Genomic DNA, 19418 nt, shown 5'->3' on the forward strand with positions numbered 1-19418 from the left:
GTTAGTGATTCCCAATGGGGTTGCAAAATGCAAGGTTCATCAATATTCATGAGCCACTCGCAATTTGCGACCCCATTGGGAATGGCCAGACTCACAGGGATGGTGGTCTGCTGGGGTCAGCAGACCACCATGTCTGTGAGTTATTTTCAATAAAGCAGTTTATTTTTTAAATGCAGCGCGTTTTCCCTAAAGGAAAACGGGATGCCTTTTTTTTAAAAAATGAAACGTTTTCATTTTATTTTTTAAGGGCAGGTTTTGGTACCTGAGACCACTGCATTCACAAAGGGGAAGGGGTCTCTTGGGGACCCCTTCCCGTTTGCAAGTGCTTTACCACCCTTCTGAGAAGGGTCGCCATCATCCAACTCCACTTCAAGTGAGCCCTCCCAGGTGGTAGTGGATCCCCCGGACCTTTGTCCACTACTTCTGACTCCACCGCCTACCATTTCCACACTCATAGTTGCACCCCAGCCTGCTGTCTGTGGCCACTCCCTTAAGAGAGGAGGAGTCTTCTTGACGCAAGGCACCTCATCCCCTGCCTCTGTCTCCCCTTCTGCTCTGAGTGTTGAGGCCATTGACCTCTTGAGACAGATCTCTCTGGGGCAGACAGCAATGCTGAATGTCCTCCAGGTCCATAACAATCAGCAGATCCAGATGGTATCTTTCCTGAAGGGCATGACATGCTTCCCTACAGAGATCCGTTCAGGCTCTATCCTCAACACTGATGGCAGCAATATCCAAAATACAGCTTTCTACCTCCCCCTCCAGCCTCTACCCCACCCACAGTCCCTATTCCCATACCTGACCAAAGCACAAGCAAACCTGACCACACTTCCACTTCAACATCCACACACAACACACAAACACACAAACAATAGGCAAAAGACACACACACACTCAGCAGTCACAAGACACCGAGGCTTCCAAATCGAATGACTTGCAGGCAGACACAATACCATCACACACAGCCATGACAGATACCACACCAGCACCCACAGACATGCCGCATACATCACTACCCTCTGCCTCCACACCCCCTACCCTTGCCTCTCCTCGTACCCAATTGGCCCAGAAAGTCTACTTCATTGCCCTTGACCTCTTCCCTTTCCTTCCCAAACTCACAACCACCTCCCACAAATAAAGTGAAGTTCCTTGTGCCCCTGCCATACCCTTCCACATCCACCCTCAAAACACATAGCCAGATCCCTACTGAGACCCTCAAGCAACAGCAGGGAAGCAGGAAGAGGATATCTCCCCCTCCTGTCACTGGCCCACCCCCTTCTCAACCCGGCAGATCTTCTTTCCCATCCTACCCCAGTATCTCCACGGGGAAGAAATTAAAAGTCAAAAAGGTCCCCCCTTCCTATTTCCTTCACCATCCTTCAGGGCTATAAAATCTCCAAAATGGCGAAGCCCAGCTCCTCCTCTCTAAATCCATGTACATAAAGCAATGTGTAAAGTGGTAAATGTGACTTTATAGATGTGGGACAATTGATTTTCCTTCAGTAGATCTTGTTCAGTACTTCCAAGGCCAAATGTGCCAAATGTGGGTGTCACTTTGTGCCAATAGCCATTAGTCCCAGTTGAAACTGATTCTCATTTTCCTGTTCACATGGAGAGTGTGAGTTAGGTGCAAATCAGACTATGTCCTAGCCGTGTTATCTTCCAGGACTCCCACTAAATTTGAGATCCATTGCATGCAGGTTGTCTATGCACTGTGGCCTTCTGTGTAATGGAATTTGGACGGTTGTCATGCCTTTCACATTATTTGCCTCTTTCATGTGGATAGTGTCTATGGGACACAACAATGCTGAGTAAGTTAGACTCTGTTTCTCTACTTACTTATTCACTACTGATGTCTGTGTGGGTTGCAGGAGGAGCTGGCTTATGGTTCAGGAATTGGTGTCACAACAGGAGTTGTTAGCGAGTTAAAATATGGTGTGATTGTTGAGTTGGGCACTATGTTGCGGAGTCATGCACATCAGCTTCAGGGCATATTTCACAGTTAGATTATACAAGTCCGTGCATGTCCATTATTAGTAAATTGAACATAGGCCACATCATGCTGATGTGATGTTTCTTTATATTCCTTCTTAATGCACACATGGCCCCACATTTGAACTTCAACCCAGAGATATAATCCACCATACTTGACCATGGTCACTTGACTGATAGGGGATACATTCTGCTCTCAGAGGGACATGTTTGTTGTTCGGTGTGGGTGAGGATTGTCAAGGAGTGTTTGAGTGTCAAGTGATGTTGTGTGTGTGTATATGCCCAGGTGCTGGACTGTTCCCATGAGACACAGGGTCAATACTGATTTGCATATGGCTGGGTGCAAAGTGGGATCGCAAAGTGAGCTAAAGAACAATGATGGATTCAATTCAGATTTGTGACAGGGGTGAGTGTCTGAAACGTTTCAGCCATTGTCCATCATCTCCCTGTGTTTGCTTTGTTTGCCCTAAGTGGCAGGGTATGCCAGACGTGGGTCCCTTGTTCACTTTGCCACTGGATTTAAGCTCGCCTGGCTTATGAGGGGTGTTACCCTGAAACTGGTTCCAGAATACTTGGTTCTGGTCTAGGAAGGACCGGGGTCCCGATTCACAGAACTAACTTAAGACAAAATCCTAAACTTACTACCATTTTGGTATTCACAGAATGCACTTACTACTTCTGGTATTCACAGAATGAATTTACTACTTTTGGTATTCACAGAATGGACTTACGACTACTAACTTTACGTCCGCACTCGGGCCGGAATTTCCGCTCCCGGAGCGGGAATTCCGCACCCGGCGCAGGAATTCTGCTCCCGGGCCGGAATCTCTGCCTACGGGCCGGAATCTCTGATTCCAGGCCAGAATACATGAATTGTGGTCGTTGATCATTTTAGCCAAGGGTAAACACCTGTCCAAGTGCCTACCATCCCCCACCATGCATCAGCTGACACACTGCAGCCAATCCCAGCCAATAGCTCCATTTTGCCATGATGTTGCAAGTGCCTACCATCCCCCACCACGCTCCAGCTGAAGCCAATTAACACTAATTGACCAGCAGCACAAAACATATAAAAGCAGCACACATTGAAGGAACAGGTTTGGCCACAGAGAGTTTGTGTTCACAACGCTGACATCGCCAGAGAAAAATTTAACTAATGAGGAGGAAGAAGAACTTCACTGCAGAGGAGACCACTAAGCCTGTGGAGTATATAGTGAGGCACCACAAACGCCTATATGGACTCCCACCCTACTGCACCAGTGGCACACAGAAGGCAGCCCTATGGCAGCAATGAGCCACTGCTGTCACAGCATTGGGGAAGGAGAGGTGCACAGTCCAGGACATCAAGAAGAAGTGGCAGGATGAAAGGCAGAGGGTGAAGGAGAAGTACTCCAGGATCGAGCTATACAGGATCCTCCCTGCTGCATACTCTATACCCGACATCCTTCTCACCCCACTGGAGGAGGATATCCTTATCACAATACACCCACACTTGGTCCATGGGCTGCCTGTTAGTGACGTCCGCTACGTGGTACCAGGTAAATGGGATGAAAAGAAAAAGTGCATGAAAAGATTGTCTGTGTTGCACTGTCATTGTGAGTAAGGAAGTTGTCCAAAGTGAATATAAAAATATAGTCAGTCAGAGACTCATGTGTCACCCTCTGTATGTAGCACCACAAGTCCCAGAATCCTTTGCATTAGAAATGGCAAATCCCTCCCCCACTTTTGAAAACATGGGCACAGTACTTTTGCCGTATATACACAACCCTGCTAAGTAGCAATTGACAAATATTAGCAGGGATACGCCAGTAACAGTGCGCCACGCAATTCAACTTTTGCGCCACCACGGATGCGTTGCATTTACAATGCGGTACACTGTGGCGCAGGATAGCCAGATGTGTGTTGCATCTGATGGCATTAGGGGGGTGCTTTGCTGGAGTCGTGTCGCAAGTGTAACGCAACTCCAACAATGTCCATGGACCGCCCATACCTAACGTTCTGTGCCACTCCTTACGTGTGCTTCAAGCAGGCGTAAGGTTGCATTGCAGCAGCCTCTGAAAAGTGACTCCGTGAAACCTCGTAGATTACACGGCATCACGTTTACGAGGCATATCCCAAAGGAACGCCCACCCTGCCTACATCAAAGCTGCCGCAGGTTTAATGTTGCACAAGGCTTCACAACGTGACGCATCCCCATAGATGTGTCACGTTGTGAATAAGTAGAAATGTGTCACCTGTATTACACCACCGCTGTGTCACAGAAGTGACACAATGGCAGTGTAAATGTTTTTCAAGGGGCTTGTAAACCTGCCACAAATTATCCAACAAGTAAATCACCCTGTACCAGCCTAAATCACAAAGCAGAAGGTGAGAGAATCATCAGATCAAAATAGTCATACACATATTCTGTTGTTCATGTCCCACCCTGCCACACCATTACATCCCCAACGCACCACTGCTCCTACCTGCCCCATCTGTGGCAGTACTTCACATCACTGTTAGCATGCAGAAGAAATGGGGAAATCCCTGAAAAGTTCCACAAGCACATTTCCCATTTGGTTATTCTTCGCTCTTCTCACCCATTGACACATTCAGCCAGAGCACAGACAAATGCAGTAGCAGAGGTCTCTGCATCTACTGGGAGGAATCGACATCGTACAGAGAAAGGCATACCACCCTTACTAACTGGTAAGTCAAACTGGCCAGGAAATGATCAAAATGCATACATTGTCAGGAGACGATGGAGGGACATATAGTGCCCACATATGAAAGTCAACCAGAGATGAAAAAATAGCTGCATTGCTATTGGAGTTGTCAATGGACATTCACCTTTATCAAATGATATTTGTGAACAGCGAAAGACAAAAAATAACATGTCTTGGCTCATCATACCTTTGTAATTGTGGAACATAACATGTATTTCACCAACAGTCCCAGACCGGGAATCCAGTCCCGTAATCGAGTGCCACAACTAGTCAAAAGGGTGTCCCCACTATATTGTAATAGTGTCTATAGACCTAATCAAGAAATCCAAGTTGCACAAATATGGCAATGATGAACAAGAATTGAGATACCAGTGACAGTAGTATTGACAATGCATCCACTGTCCAACTTCGAATGTATCCAATATACATTAAATTGCCCAGTCCACATAGCTGGTCATGTACTTCTTACATTGGCTGGCTTTTTTGTTGGCCATCAACAAAACACGATAGTGGACCTTACCTCAGGATTCGTAGTCATGTCGTTGTGATATAGGTTGCATCTAGGTAGTGGGCCCATTCTAAGTTATATGTGGGATCACTCATGATATTAAGTATAACACACATTTGCAACGGTGGTGCCCACAACTGCTTGTGCTCATCCTTTGTGCCACAAATTTAGTGCATCACATGTGGCTGCAGAAATGTAAAGTTGCAAAACACACTTATCATTGTAGGTACAATGAGGTCCTCCCAGAATCAAAGACACACACTGACTTCTGCTACAAGGTTGGCTGTGACATCTGTTCAAGGACCACACACTCTTCCGGTGCTGGGCCAAGGTAAGTAAACCCAAGAATAATTCAGGCTGAATGCTCATTAAATGTGCTTTTCACCTCCACCGTATGTGTTGTACAACACTATTGTCCTGCATCACAATATGCTCACATATGGCATTTGAACACATGCAAGATCAGACCCTGGTGGCTAATGACACAAAATGTATGCCAAGTGAGTGCAGAATGGACATACAATAGTACAATGTGTCATATGAAGTGACCAAAACACAACAGGCTTGCAATTCAATGATAGGAAAAATCCCTAGCAAAATATATATGATTAAATCATAATGAAATTGATATGGCTGAGGCTCACACTGATGCCAGTTGTGTACCTTTGAGATGTGTGTAGGGGCTGCTAAGGTGAATCTTCATGCAGTCACACCTGCAAAATAACTTGGCTGAAGAGCAACACACTAATCCAGAGCAGGCGGAAAGCATCAAAGCTTCTCAGCCTATCCGCAATGTGTGATCATAACCAAATGTTGCATTCTGCTTACCTCCTCTCCTACCGTATTCACATGTATAGGTGAGTGTTTGACATATGAGGTTTGGATGTCTGCTGTACAAGACACCGTCCGTTGTTAGCTAAGTAGTACCATGATGTTAGAAATAGAGTATGCAAAGAGAGGACACTCAAAGGATGGACATAGGAAATCTGTGCTCTCTCATTCAAAAATTAGCTGTGTGACTTCATGGGTAGGGAAGCACAAATGAGCAATATCATGTCAATGACTACTGCACAACTCACACATGAACCCCTTTCTGACTTGTCAACAGACAACATTACACTCATGAAAAATGTTAGTCTTAATGGCAAAGGTGAAATCAGTGTAATGCGGAGGAGTCCGGGTCATTTAGCCCCTTCCTTGAAATATCAGTAAACTTCTCATACAAGTTTGTCTGTTGATGAGTCATCTCATTGATGGCAGTGCTGCGTGGTGGTAACAGCTGGCAAATGCTGCATGTGAGCAGGTGCCCACATGTAAAGTCCATGAGGTAAACATGCTGCTCATTGTCCTGGATTATCCGCAAATGGTTATTGAGAATGGCATGTTGGCTCATAGCTACCATCTGTTGTACTAAATATGGACATGCACGTCTCATCAGAGCTGCTGACAGGATGACACCACTGCAGCGGACATCATCCCGGGGAATGCATGACATCCTGGTTGCAGCAGTGAAACCCTTGCGCACCTGTCCTTCAGGTAATTCTGGCATGAGGTGTGTCTGTTGATGTGTCATCTTATTGATGTCAGTGCTGCGTGGAGGTAACAGCTGACAAAGGCTGCATGTGAGCAGGTGCCCACATGTAAAGTCCATGAGGCAAACATGCTGCACATTGTCCTGGATTATCCGCAAATGGTAATTGAGAATGATATGTTGGCTCATAGCTTCCATCTGTTGCACTAAAATATGGACATGTATGTCTCATCACAGCTGCTGACAGGATGACACCACTGCAGTGGACACCAAACCGGGAAATGCATGACATCCTGGCTGCAGCAGTGAAACCCTCGCGCACTTGTCCTTCAGGTAATTCTGGCAGGAGGTGTGTCACTAGCTTAGATTACTAAACCATGACAGAGATCAAGATCCCCTTCTGCATGGAATCAGCAGTTGTTGTTTACAAAGTGAAATACAAATCAGGAGTGTCATGTGCCTGTCTGTCAATTAGTGATGCAGATCATTGAGAATGTTGTCAATTCCCTCTACAGCTGCTGGATCAGGGACAGCTGTGTCTACAACATCTATGAGGAGGGAGGTTCAGCAGGTGACACCAGGGGGGAATGCGAAGGGACAGAAAGTTGTGGCTGGAGCTGGTGAGTTTGCTTGTACCATGTACATCTCCGTGTAACACCTCAGTGCTATAGTGTGAGCTGTCATTTGTGGTGGTACCGTAAACAGGTCACATGATCCTCAGCTGTTGATGCAAAGTGCAGTTAATACAACCCTTGTGTTGCACCACATGTAATACCAGGTCAATCACTAATATGGTTGCAACCTCTGTGTTCCAGGGGATGCCGAGGATGAGGATGACAGACCTTCGACCAGTGCGGGTCGATAGGGAATCAGAGGGGAGAATCCCCTGATCCTCAAAGCAGTTATGTCAGCAGCAAGTACTGCTCAAGAGGAGGAGGAAGTTCCTGAGGACGTCAACTTGGTGGATGATGATGACTACATGTCCATCCACTCCGGGAATGACGATTCTGATGCCAATGAGAGATATCGTGCCAGATTGCCAAAATCAGTCATGGCATCACATCCTTTGCCAAGCAACGTTCTTCAGCCTCCTCCCAAGCAAACAATTGCCTGTCCCCAGCATAGAGCAAACCAGCCACAGCTCCCACGCATCCCAACACAGACATCACTCCCTCACAGCTCTCACGTCCAGGACCGACATGGTGGTTCCCCTACCCGCTCTGCCCTATACAGTGTATCCCTGCCATCCTCTCCACCATCTGGGGGAAGTACCAGCCCTGTTGTGGTGCAGGTATCCCCTGGGCACCATTCTCCTGCCCACAGGCTCCCACCTGCCACCCCCTCCCCTGCTGTTGGACCTGCTCGTCCCATCCATGGAAGACACCTGCAAAGAGGACCTGCACCTGGCTATGGTGGCCAGTGGGAGCAGGACTTCTTCCAACAGCAGACAGATGTGAGGCAGGACATTCGTGCCCATGGGGCTACCCTGTCAGACATGTCTGAGTCCCTACAGGACATGGTCCAATTCCCTTGGGTGGTGGACAGGCTGAGCCAAGTTTTGGATAGGATGGATAGAACTTGGCAGGACATGTCCAGGAATATGAGAGACATGATATCCATCCAAAGGGAAGAGAGTGCAAGACACCATGCCTTGGCCATGAAGATGATGGAGGGCATGCTGAAAGTGATCCAAAGTCTCCCTTCATGGTCAACGCAGGGAGGGGAGCCATCATATCTGCCCGCAGGACAGCACATCCACACACCTGTACCACCAACTGCACAGCACCACAGCAAAGGTACACATCCCCACTGGTGGCCTGAACAGGCACTCCCACCACCTGCACAACTACCACCAACAGCTGCACAGGCACTGCCACCACCTGCACAACCACCACCAACATCTGTACAGGCACTCCCGCCACCTGCACAACCACCACCAACCCCTGTAAGGTACTGCCACCACCTGCACAACCACCACCAACCCCTGTACAGGCACTGCCACCACCTGCACAATCACCACCAACCCCTGTACAGGCACTCCCACCAAGTGCCCAACCAGCCCTTGTCCAGGCACAAACACTAAATGTTCATACACCATCTGCCCCTGCACATGTAGATCACCCTGTACAGGCACATGCGCAATACCCACCTACACGTAGGCGACGAGCCCGACCTGACCCCTCACAGCGATCATCACCTCCAAAATTGCGATGTTGCAAGCACAATTGCCAGTGACAAGAACCCCAAGACAAATTGACCACGTGAATATGTGTATAGAAAAAATAAAGATCTACAAAACTAAGATTCTGTTGTGTATCATGTCCTGTATAACGATGTAGGTGGTCTAGAGATGTGAGGAGGTATGTGTATGACACAGTTACAAGTGTAACCCATCATTGCAACAAGCCATTATGTGCATAGCAGATGACTCACCAAATATGTGTCCATATTCTGAACCAGACATTCAAAATGAAGTCAAACAAGTTAAAGTAAGTAGAATTCCTCAAAGATATTTATGTATGAACAGAAGAACAACAGCCCGTTTGAAAGGGAGAAAAAAAACCAAAAGATGATCTTAATGCAGATGGAGAAGGGAACTTGGATTGGGGTGGGGCAACAAAAATATAACACGTCAGGGAGCGTCAGGGAAACCAGTCTATTTACAAGGGGAAAATGAAATAATTGTTCAAGAAGACGTCTCAGTCGAAAGTCAAGTGTCCTTTTGGTCATCCTCTACTGCCACAATGTCCAGATTCTCAGAGTCTGATGAAGGCACACGGCTGGCGGGTGCAGGAACAGGCACCACATTAGTTCGTGACACACGAGGAGTACAGGGGGAAACAGTGTGGGGCAACGGACAAGGGGAGACATTGACAGTGGTATGGGAAGGGATTATGGGGACAACAGATGACATGGCTGTGGCCATGGAATTGATGCTGGTGGTGAGGGTAGCCAGAGATTGAACAATGTCCTCTCGTATCATGTGTATCTCCAGACACACTTGTAGCATGATGCGAGCGGACATGTCTGACTGACACTCACACATCCACCTCAAGTCCCCTGGCACAGCCACAGGAGGAACAACACCAGGAGGGGCCTGGGGGGGACAGGAGGGATGTGGTGCCTCAGATCCGGAGCCAATGTTGTGGTCGAGCTGGCAGCTACGAGGAGGGGGACTGGTTGCAGGGGATGCAGCTGGAGCCCCCGATGGAATGGGGGACTCTAGAGGTAGGGAGGGGCTGATGGCAGGCCCAGATTGGGTATTGGCCTGCCCGGGAACACCACTTCTGGACCTGCAGGTGAAGAGTCTGGGGGAGAGTAGCTCTCCACCATATCATGGGCAGAGGTGTTCGGTTCTTCTCCCCCACCTTCAATGTCCACAGCCTCCACCCGGGAGGTAGCACCAGCATCAGGGTGTTCCTTGTCAGTCCGGGTGGGCGCAATCCCCTTGCCTCCTGATGTTGAGGGTCCCTCCTCATCCTCTTCTTCCTCGCTGGTGGAAAGAGGGTGTAGCTGCCGGCGCACTGATGGCCTCACGCGCCAGTCCTGGTCCTGCTGTCCTTCCATTTCGCCAGCTGTGCCTGCTGAAATGTAAGCAAAATGCTAATTTGGTGGTTGTTTCATGCAGGATGAGACACATGCATAGATGAGCCAAAGTCAGACTTTGTTTTCCTCTGATCACGCTCTACAGTTGTCAGTGTTTCTGAACTTACGTTACGTATATGTTCACTGTCACTTACTGAATTGAGTCTGACATTTACATCTCACGTGAATGTTTGTGGCTTACACAACTGTATTGGCCAGCCCTCAACCTTGGCATTCTTGTGATCTGTGTGTCCTGTCACTGCTACATGTGCAGGTTCCAAAACCAGTCCACCAAAGGAGAACATGAAGAGTCGAGATTTTTTTGAATTTGGCCATTGATATGAAGTCGCAGCTATTTAACGTCTGGAAAGTGTTATCTGCTTTTTAGCACTGTATGGGACAAGACAAGTGCCGAATGTGGGTCACAAATCCACATAGGGTCTGGGCTATTTCTTTAGCTATATTGTGAGTCTAGCCTTTTGCTGTCCCCAAACATAATCTGACAATCCTGTGCCACATTTTGACTTTGGTGACTGATAAGGTAGTGCAGTCCACCGGTGAATAAAGGGGGGTTATTGTGACAGCTACCTGTACATGTGAAATGTCATACAGGCCACTGAGGTTGAGACGTCTGTCAGTGGACACACCTTTCAAATTTAGAAGCACTTAAGAGTGATGCAAGGATCTCAAAGTCTGTCTTGACTCCATGGCACATGATGATCTGTCTCAATTGGAACCCAAACTCTACAAATACAATGCAAGTCACAGCATCCAATACCCTTTGGCCTGCCATGCGCACACTGGACAGTGTCTGTACCATTGCTCATCCAATGCACACATCAGTTATGATTTCCTTGTTTCAATTGTAGTGGTGCTGGCAGAGCAGATTTCAATATGAATGCACAAGTGTGGCTCATTTACCCAGTTGTCATGAAGAAACTACAACTCCCAAAATGCACTCTGCCCTGTACAGTCCATATGCCACAGTGTGCCTTTTTAATCTTGGTGACTGCTACATGGACACGGAATCAGTGAATGGAGGCATGGGACACACAATGGTACAGCACTGTTTCACTCACATCATACTCCCAGACACATATTGCATATGATGCAGTTACCAGGTCCCTGCTGCTCATGCTCCTCCAGCTGAGCGTGGGGGGTCGGCCAAGCTGATCGCAAGACCCTCCTGTACAGTGGGGAGAGGCGAGGACGATGCACATGGTGCTGGGAAGACAGGCCCACCAGCTCCTCAGCCTTATGCCGGGACCAGCGTTTTAGGTCCTCCCAGCGCTTGCGGCATGCCGTAGCACTCCTGGTGTGGACTCCCAATGCACTGCAGCGCTCCCGATGTTGGCCCAAAGCCTGACCCGGGGTGCATTGCTCAGCTGGTGTTCTGGGTTCCCATATAGCTGAGGATATTTGGACAGCACCCCCTCTGCTAAGATGTCTAATTCCCTTTCAGTGAAAGGGGGTGCTTTCTCTTCATAACCCTCAGCCATTATGGGGCAAATAAGAAAGATGAGAGCAGCAGGATGTCAGAGGATCTGATCTGTGATAGAGGATGACTCAGAATGAACACAAAATGGCTGTCAACAACTTCCTGTGATATATTTCTTGCCTCACACTTCCTGTATAACATTTCCTGTATGAAATAATGTGTTTCGCGTCATTTTCGGGGTTTACGGCCCGTAAACGTAGTTTCCGGTTCCGGAGCGGAGGGTCCACTGCCATCCTGCTGTTCTGTTGTGGAAACAAATGAAATGACAGTGCAGGTGAGAATTATGAATATGGACATGAAATTTCTGCACGGACGTGGGGGGCTGACGCAACATCAAACCACAGTTTCATTTTCTCCTACTTTGCACTATGGTACATGTAATCCATATTGAGTGCTCATTAACAGAGTTGTGTGATGTGTTACGTAACATTGGGGTGGAGTAGTGTGGATATATCACAGACACATGGTGCCTGATTCACCTATGACATCATCACTCACGTTGTGGGCCCATCATTTGTGGGGGAGTCAAATCTGTTGAGGGCACAGGCCTGAGAATGCAATGGTTATGGCCTTTTGTGATTAATTGACCCATCCTCATAAGGTACGGGTAGGTCTCTGAGAACATGTATCATTTTTCATCTGTGTCAATAGATTCTTTAGGGACATCCACTACACTGATCGCTGACATGGGCACATGAGCTGACGCACCCTGAACCTTTTGACTACTGTCAACAGCTGTGATTTACATGCATTTAGTGTGGCTTGTAAAGTCATCTCAGGAAGGAATTTATTGACACAGTTGTGTTTATCCAAGTTTCATCATTGACAACAGACAGCAAACCACATTTTGTCCATGACACTACAGGTTGCTCATGTGAAAAACGTGGCAACGAGCTGATCACGGACTTGCATGCCCTGAATGCCCTAACCTCGGTTATGTGCAATGGCCCGGTTTCCCAGATTCAGAGCTAGCTGAGATTCCAGTGGTATGTGTAAGCCATGCGTTAAAGCAATGTTGTGCAAAACACAACAGGCTAATATGATCTTGCACACGACTTCTGGGGACTACAGCAGCACACCCCCTGTACGGTGAAGACATCTGAATCACGACCAAAAGTGCGCTGTATGATGGCTCGTGTCCGTATGTGTGCCCTATTGTACCTACGCTGTGGTACAGTGTTTGCACGCCTGTAAGGGGTGAGGAGATGTGGGGAGAGTGCATAGCCAGCGTCGCCTGAGGATTGAAGAAAGGGCAGTCGGTTACATTTCCCTCTTTGATTTGCACAGGACGTGATCTATACTTTAGTACATGCAATATCTGTTGGGCCATGTATGCAGCTTTATGATTCTTATTGTACAATGGTTAATGTTGGGGGGCATTCAGACATTTCAATAACACATTTCCCTCATTTTTAATGCTTGGTACTTACCCAGTAGCCACATGTTGCCAAATTCTCCCACAGCCATCCGCCGGGCAAGAGGTGACATGCGGAATATGAAGCTGTCATGGGTACTGCCTGGGAACACCGCATGCACATTAATGAACCTCCCACTGGCATCACAGACAGCTTACATGTTGATGGAATACCATCGGTGTCTGTTGCAGAAGATGTGTGCAATGCGGCGGGGTGGCTGAAGGGCCACATGGGTACAATCAATTGCACCCAGCACACGTGGGAATTGTGCTGCCCTTTGTCTCATAGCCAGTGTATGTGGCATTTGTATGTGATTGTGGGCTCTAGCAGTGATGCATCTCAGTACCTGATGCAGGCACCGTGACTGGCTTGCCTGGGATATGCCCACATTGTCACTGGAGACCCTTTGGAAAGATCGCAAATAAATGGAGAGCAGAAAGGATCTTGAGATATGCTGGTATTGCATGTGAGCAGCAGGTCACAGAGTCAAGTTCCTGCTCCCACTCACATACCATTATCCAAGATGACTTCTGGAGGGAAACTATACCTGGCCCTTACATCTTGGCAGGACATTCCAAATAGGTTGATCCTCTCTGCTCTCCTCCTCCTCCTCCTCCTCAAGTGGTTTTGCCGCATGGCAAGGGGCAGTGCAACAAACACATTCAGTGACATGTTGAAAGGTTTTGTTTGTGTCTGCTCTGCATTTATACATGCTGCAGGGCTAGGGTTGGCTGCAGTGTGTCAGCTGCTGCATGGTGGGGGATGGTAGGTACTTGGACAGGTGTTTATCCTTGGCTAAAATGATCAACGGCCACAGTTTGTGTATTCCGACCCGGAATGGGAGATTCCGGCCCATAGGCAGAGATTCCGGCCCAAAAGCGGAATTCCTGCCTCGGGAGCGGAAATTCCGTCCCGAGTGCAGATGTAAAGTTAGTAGTCGTAAGTCTATTCTTTGAATACCAAAAGTAGTAAGTTCATTCTGTGAATGCCAAAAGTTGTAAGTGCATTCTGTGAATACCAGAAGTAGTAAGTGCATTCTGTGAATACCAAAATGGTAGAAAGTTTAGGATTTTGTCTTAAGTTAGTTCTGTGAATCGGGGCCACAGAGTGTAAATTATAGAAATTAAATCCATAGTTCCAGATAAGGTGAGCACAACCACCACCTGAATTATAGCCAAAATCCAGTGACACAGAATAGATTTTTTTGTTGAAAACACCCTAGACGTGATTACCAGAGAGCAGAAAATAGAATGCCAAATCACCTGATATGAACGATTCTTAGTTAATTGTACAAGATAAGGCATTCCAATTGCTAGGCTCCCTTAAGATCAGAAACCTATAAAAACAAAAAACACAACATAAAATGATCTCCATTCAGGACTGGCTTGCTAACTGGGCCAACCCTGATTAAAAACCATAGTCACCTTGCTAGTATCTTCCAGTTCCTATATCCAAATTTCCAATTAATAATATGACCAAAGTGAAGTATTCAAAATGCTGTAATAGAATATAAGAAACACAATATTCAGAATGTATACTTGTTTAATAATAACACACGATTATAAAACAAACGATTTCATGACACCCCATATCATCCATATGAATATTAAAGACTCTCACCTATATTACGCATGCTCAAGACCTAAAAGTGATATTTCCTCAACCAACTTCTCCAACACTCAAGTAAAACACGAGTGTAGAGAAGCACTGAATTATTGGAGGTATTGCGGTGCTCGGAGGAAACTGACAGAGGACTACAGGACTACTGAGGACTACAGAGATTGCTGCGGGCGCGAGACTCGGCGCCAAAGCTTTTTCCCGCTCTTTCCGTGCTCTTCCACCAGGCAAAGAAGGCGGTGGTGGTGAGCGGGCACAGGCGAATGAACAAGCATAGGCAAAGGCAGCAGGAGAGCAGCGACGGGTCGCCGTCTGCAGTGACAGTGATGGGGGAGAAGCGGCGGAAGAGGACGGCAGAGGACGGCACACGGCATACAGCAACGAGAGAGGAGTCCAGAGGAAGGCAGAGGGTAAGAGTTCTCAGTTTGCTTCCACAGCGAGATTCCTTCCCTCAGTTCCACCTCTGATCCAGCCTCCATCCTTTAGCTACCACTTCCCTGCCTGCTGACTTGCCCTGCTGCCTGCCCCGTAAGCTCTGTGCCCCGAGCCTGAACCCGTCCCTGCCCCTGACCATCAGCACAGAGAGCCGCAGCGCTTCTGGGCTTCAGTTTTCTGCTTCTGTATTCAGTGCCTGAAACCTCCGTGCCTGAGCCTGCTCCTGAACCTCAGATCTCCAGAGCTTCAGAGGCTCGGAAATCGGTCGGGGGGGAGCTCAGTGGTATGGTCGTGCCAGGAAAATAGTCCGGTCTGCTTATCCTGGGTCAGTTTTGTGGTGACCCCGGCACAGAAGCAGCCTCACAGCAGACTCCGAGGAGTGAGGAGCAGCAAAAACCCACCAGATCAGACCAGCACGGATCTAAATAAACTGCTATATTACCACATCTCCAAGAAATTGCCGGAGCTTGCCAGAGTTTGCAAAGTTAGCCAGACTGGTGACTACAAAATCCTTCCATCTATCAGCACTTTTCAGCCACCACTAGCCACCACTAGCAAGGACCAGCAAATCACCAGTTAAGTAATTATCTAGTAGCAAGGAAAACAAAAAAAAAAGGCAACTAACATAAATACAACTGATTAGAAATTGATCATTAACAATTTTTAAAAAAAGCCAACCAAATCAAACAACTAAAACAAGCAACAAGCAAACAATAACAAGCAAATAATAAACAACAAATAACAACCAATAAACAACTAATAAACTAAACAACCCAAACAATTCAAATAACCCAAACAAACAAAAAGAAAATAACTACAACAACAGTAGCCAACTGCCAAATCAAAAGACAAACAAAAAAGGGGAGAAACCAAACACTAAAAAGGTCAGAAAAGGACAGTAAAGGTCGGGAAAAGTCAAGAAAAATTCAAAAAATGGATCAAACGGATCAAAACGCAAAAACTCGAGATTTGGAGGAGTTTTCCTGCAATATCAAATAGAGCTTTTAGGATCCAAGGAAAAACGGAATAACAGAAATCACAAAAATTATGGGACCAACATGTGCACAAGGGTTTAGGACGGGATGAGATCATGCAGAGGGCGAACTGCCGCATCCATACAAAATAAACAGAAAAAAAAGAATAAAGGAACAACTGACTCACCCAGCAACAAGAACTCATTGGTGGAGGAAAACTCTAACCAGATCCTGGTAGACATTGCAGGTTTCAAACTGAACACAAAATCCTATCAGCCAAAAATCTACACAAAATTCGCATTTCTGAGAGACCCTGGAGCCGCCTTCTGCATGAGTAACTAAAGCTCAAAAGGCCTCCCCTCTACACTGTACCCGGAGGAAATGGACCACCAATGTCCTAAGGCAATCACTCCTGAACAAGGCAGCAAAGGCATAGAAGATAAAAGGGGAAACTCCACAGTCACAAGTGCCCCATGTAGGAATAGACTGCAAGGGGAGCCAGCGTCCACCCAAATAACCAGCGTCCCCACAAAGAGGAAACGCATAGGATCTGACCAAGCAAAAATAATGGAAAAGTAATTTGAGGCAAACCAGGCAACAAGAACAACATCACTTTCTACTGGAATCAAGCCCAGCACAGGCACTCCCCTAGAAGCAATTATTCAAATCTTCTCGGGGAGAACACATTTTGATGACATTATTCAACAAAATACTGAAATAGCGCCAATATTTGCCCCAAATACATCCCCACCACCCTCATCCTACAACGAGGCACCTAAAGAGCACCCAGAAAGCACAGCCTGTGGTTCCATGCCATCACATATCGAAGTCATGAAAATCAAGGCAGACACCAACATCAACTCTCCAGTGCCACAGTTGCATAAACCCCTAGGGCACAAGGACTCAAATCAAACCAGCCCAGAGATAGGCAGGGAAGAAGGGCACACTAAGGCCAGCCCCAGTGGGGCAACAAGTTCAGGGAGAAAGGGCAAAGGCACATCGACAGGGGACAACCGATTCGTAACCAACTGCTGCAGTACTGACAGCAACCCCCAGCTTAACTCTCAATTTAACAATCCTTTTAGTAATTCTGCCGAACAATTTAGGGACAGGAATCCTAGGATCACAAGGGCCAGAAAAAGGAGAACAGATGGTAATCCAGCCTAAACAACTTATAACCAAGATCAGCAAGAGTTTCTCCATTACTCCGCAGACAGGCAGGTACACGCCACCACTCTCCAACAAATTAATAGCAAAGGACTCAACCAACTGGACCCAAACAAGCTCTGGGAATTTTTACTAGACACCATGCAGCTTTCAGTGAAGTCAATGCAATATCATTCGGACAAGATGGACGTCCAACTATCGATCCTCAATTCAGTGGCCATCCAAATATCAAACATCGACAGCAGATTAGCTGACATGAACAACTTGATAAAAAGGGCCCAGGCAAACACGCAGTTACTTCCAACACACTGCACCTGCTTTTCCATAGTTGACAAACTATCCATCCTCCCAGAGGCAATGGGGGATATCCTGGCAGAAATCAGGAAAATGCCAAATAAAAACAGCAAACCACCGGAAAGGACCCCAACAAAATGACCCTCAATAGGCCCATCCTGCAGACTGGACGTCACAGCAAATATCGAAGGGGCAAAAGGTCCTCCAAAGGACCCCTGCAAGGAGACAAGATCAGCTCAGGACCCAATCGCCAAATCACTCAGTACCTCCGAAGAGTCAGCTTAGGAAAGAAACGAGGCGCTCGACCGTTCCAATAGACCAGCACACATATGGGTCCCAGAACAAAGCCACGACTTTCATCTGGCAGACCCAACACAAACAAAGATCAAATTAGAAGCTTCAGGAAAGCCCCTTGTTGGGGGGAAAGGAGACCAAGTACACAGCCGTAATCAAAAGAGGAAGGGTAGAAAGAAGAAAAAGAACATAGCGGATTACTTCCTATCAGGTAGTACTCGAACTGGGACAAAAGGACAAGACACTTGCAAATTAATGGAACTATTACCTCAAGAAAGAGATAACAATTTGAGCCATTTAATAACTTCAACATTAGGGGACTCAGAAACAAAGCAGGATACGATAGAGGATGAACCATCAAGGCCATTTAACAAAGCAATAGACGGAAGCAAAAAAAATGTAGGCACCAGACCTTCTGCATTTTTCAAGAAAAAAAGACCTGTAGAGGCATCTACCTGCAGGAAAACAGAGGGAGATAAAAAACTAAGCCCTTTGATCACATCTTCACTAGAGGATTCAGATATTAAACTGTTCACGACTGAGGATGATTCAATAGAGCCATCCACAACCAGATTGGATCAAACTAGCAAATAGGAAAGTACGAGAGCTCCAGATGATTCCATCAAGCAAAATCCTGGCGAGTCAACCATCTCAAGGAGAGTAATCACCACCACCAGGGAAAATAGCAGACTTTGAATGGATCTCTCGAACCCTCCACTCAAAGAGGAACTGCCAAAACTGGCAAAATTTCCAACTGCCAGTCAATCCCAACTTAAATACAACTCAATTCTATTCATTCCTGAATATAAATCCAGAGGTTGTAGGGACTAGGGGTGGGCGGAATTTGCGAAATCCACTTTCACAAATTATCGCGAAAATGTTTAAAATTATCGCAAACAAGCGGAAATATCGCGAAGATGCAGAATTTTTTTTCCTGCATGTTCGCGAGATTTTCTGCATGGTTGCGGGTCGCCAACTTACCCATGTGGTTGCTCGCGGGCGCGGCCATCTTGTTTTGAGTTGTCTCGCGGTGCATGATCGCGAGAAGAAAGACGTGATCGCGCGACGCATGACGTCACTGCGGGCACGAACTGTCGCGAGACAGCACAAATGGCTAAAAACAATCCAACATCTCATGGAGAACGCGACCGGATCAAGAAAACTTGTGGCGAACGCAGGGATTCAGGTAAGGCGATCTCGCGCGCGCGAGAATGTATTATTTTACAGCGCGAGCAAGAAACAAATTATAGCCAAGCTGCGGAACGCGGAAATTTTGACATTTTCGAGCTCTCCGCGGAACGCGAAAATGTCAAATTATCGCAATTTCCGCGAACGGAACGAAATTTTCGCCCAGGCCTAGTATGGACATCCTCAACAGAGGGAATATTCTACATCTAATTCAA

The sequence above is a fragment of the Triturus cristatus genome, chromosome 5_1, assembly GCF_964204655.1.
Source record: "Triturus cristatus chromosome 5_1, aTriCri1.1, whole genome shotgun sequence".
NCBI classification, from domain to species: Eukaryota; Metazoa; Chordata; class Amphibia; order Caudata; family Salamandridae; genus Triturus; species Triturus cristatus.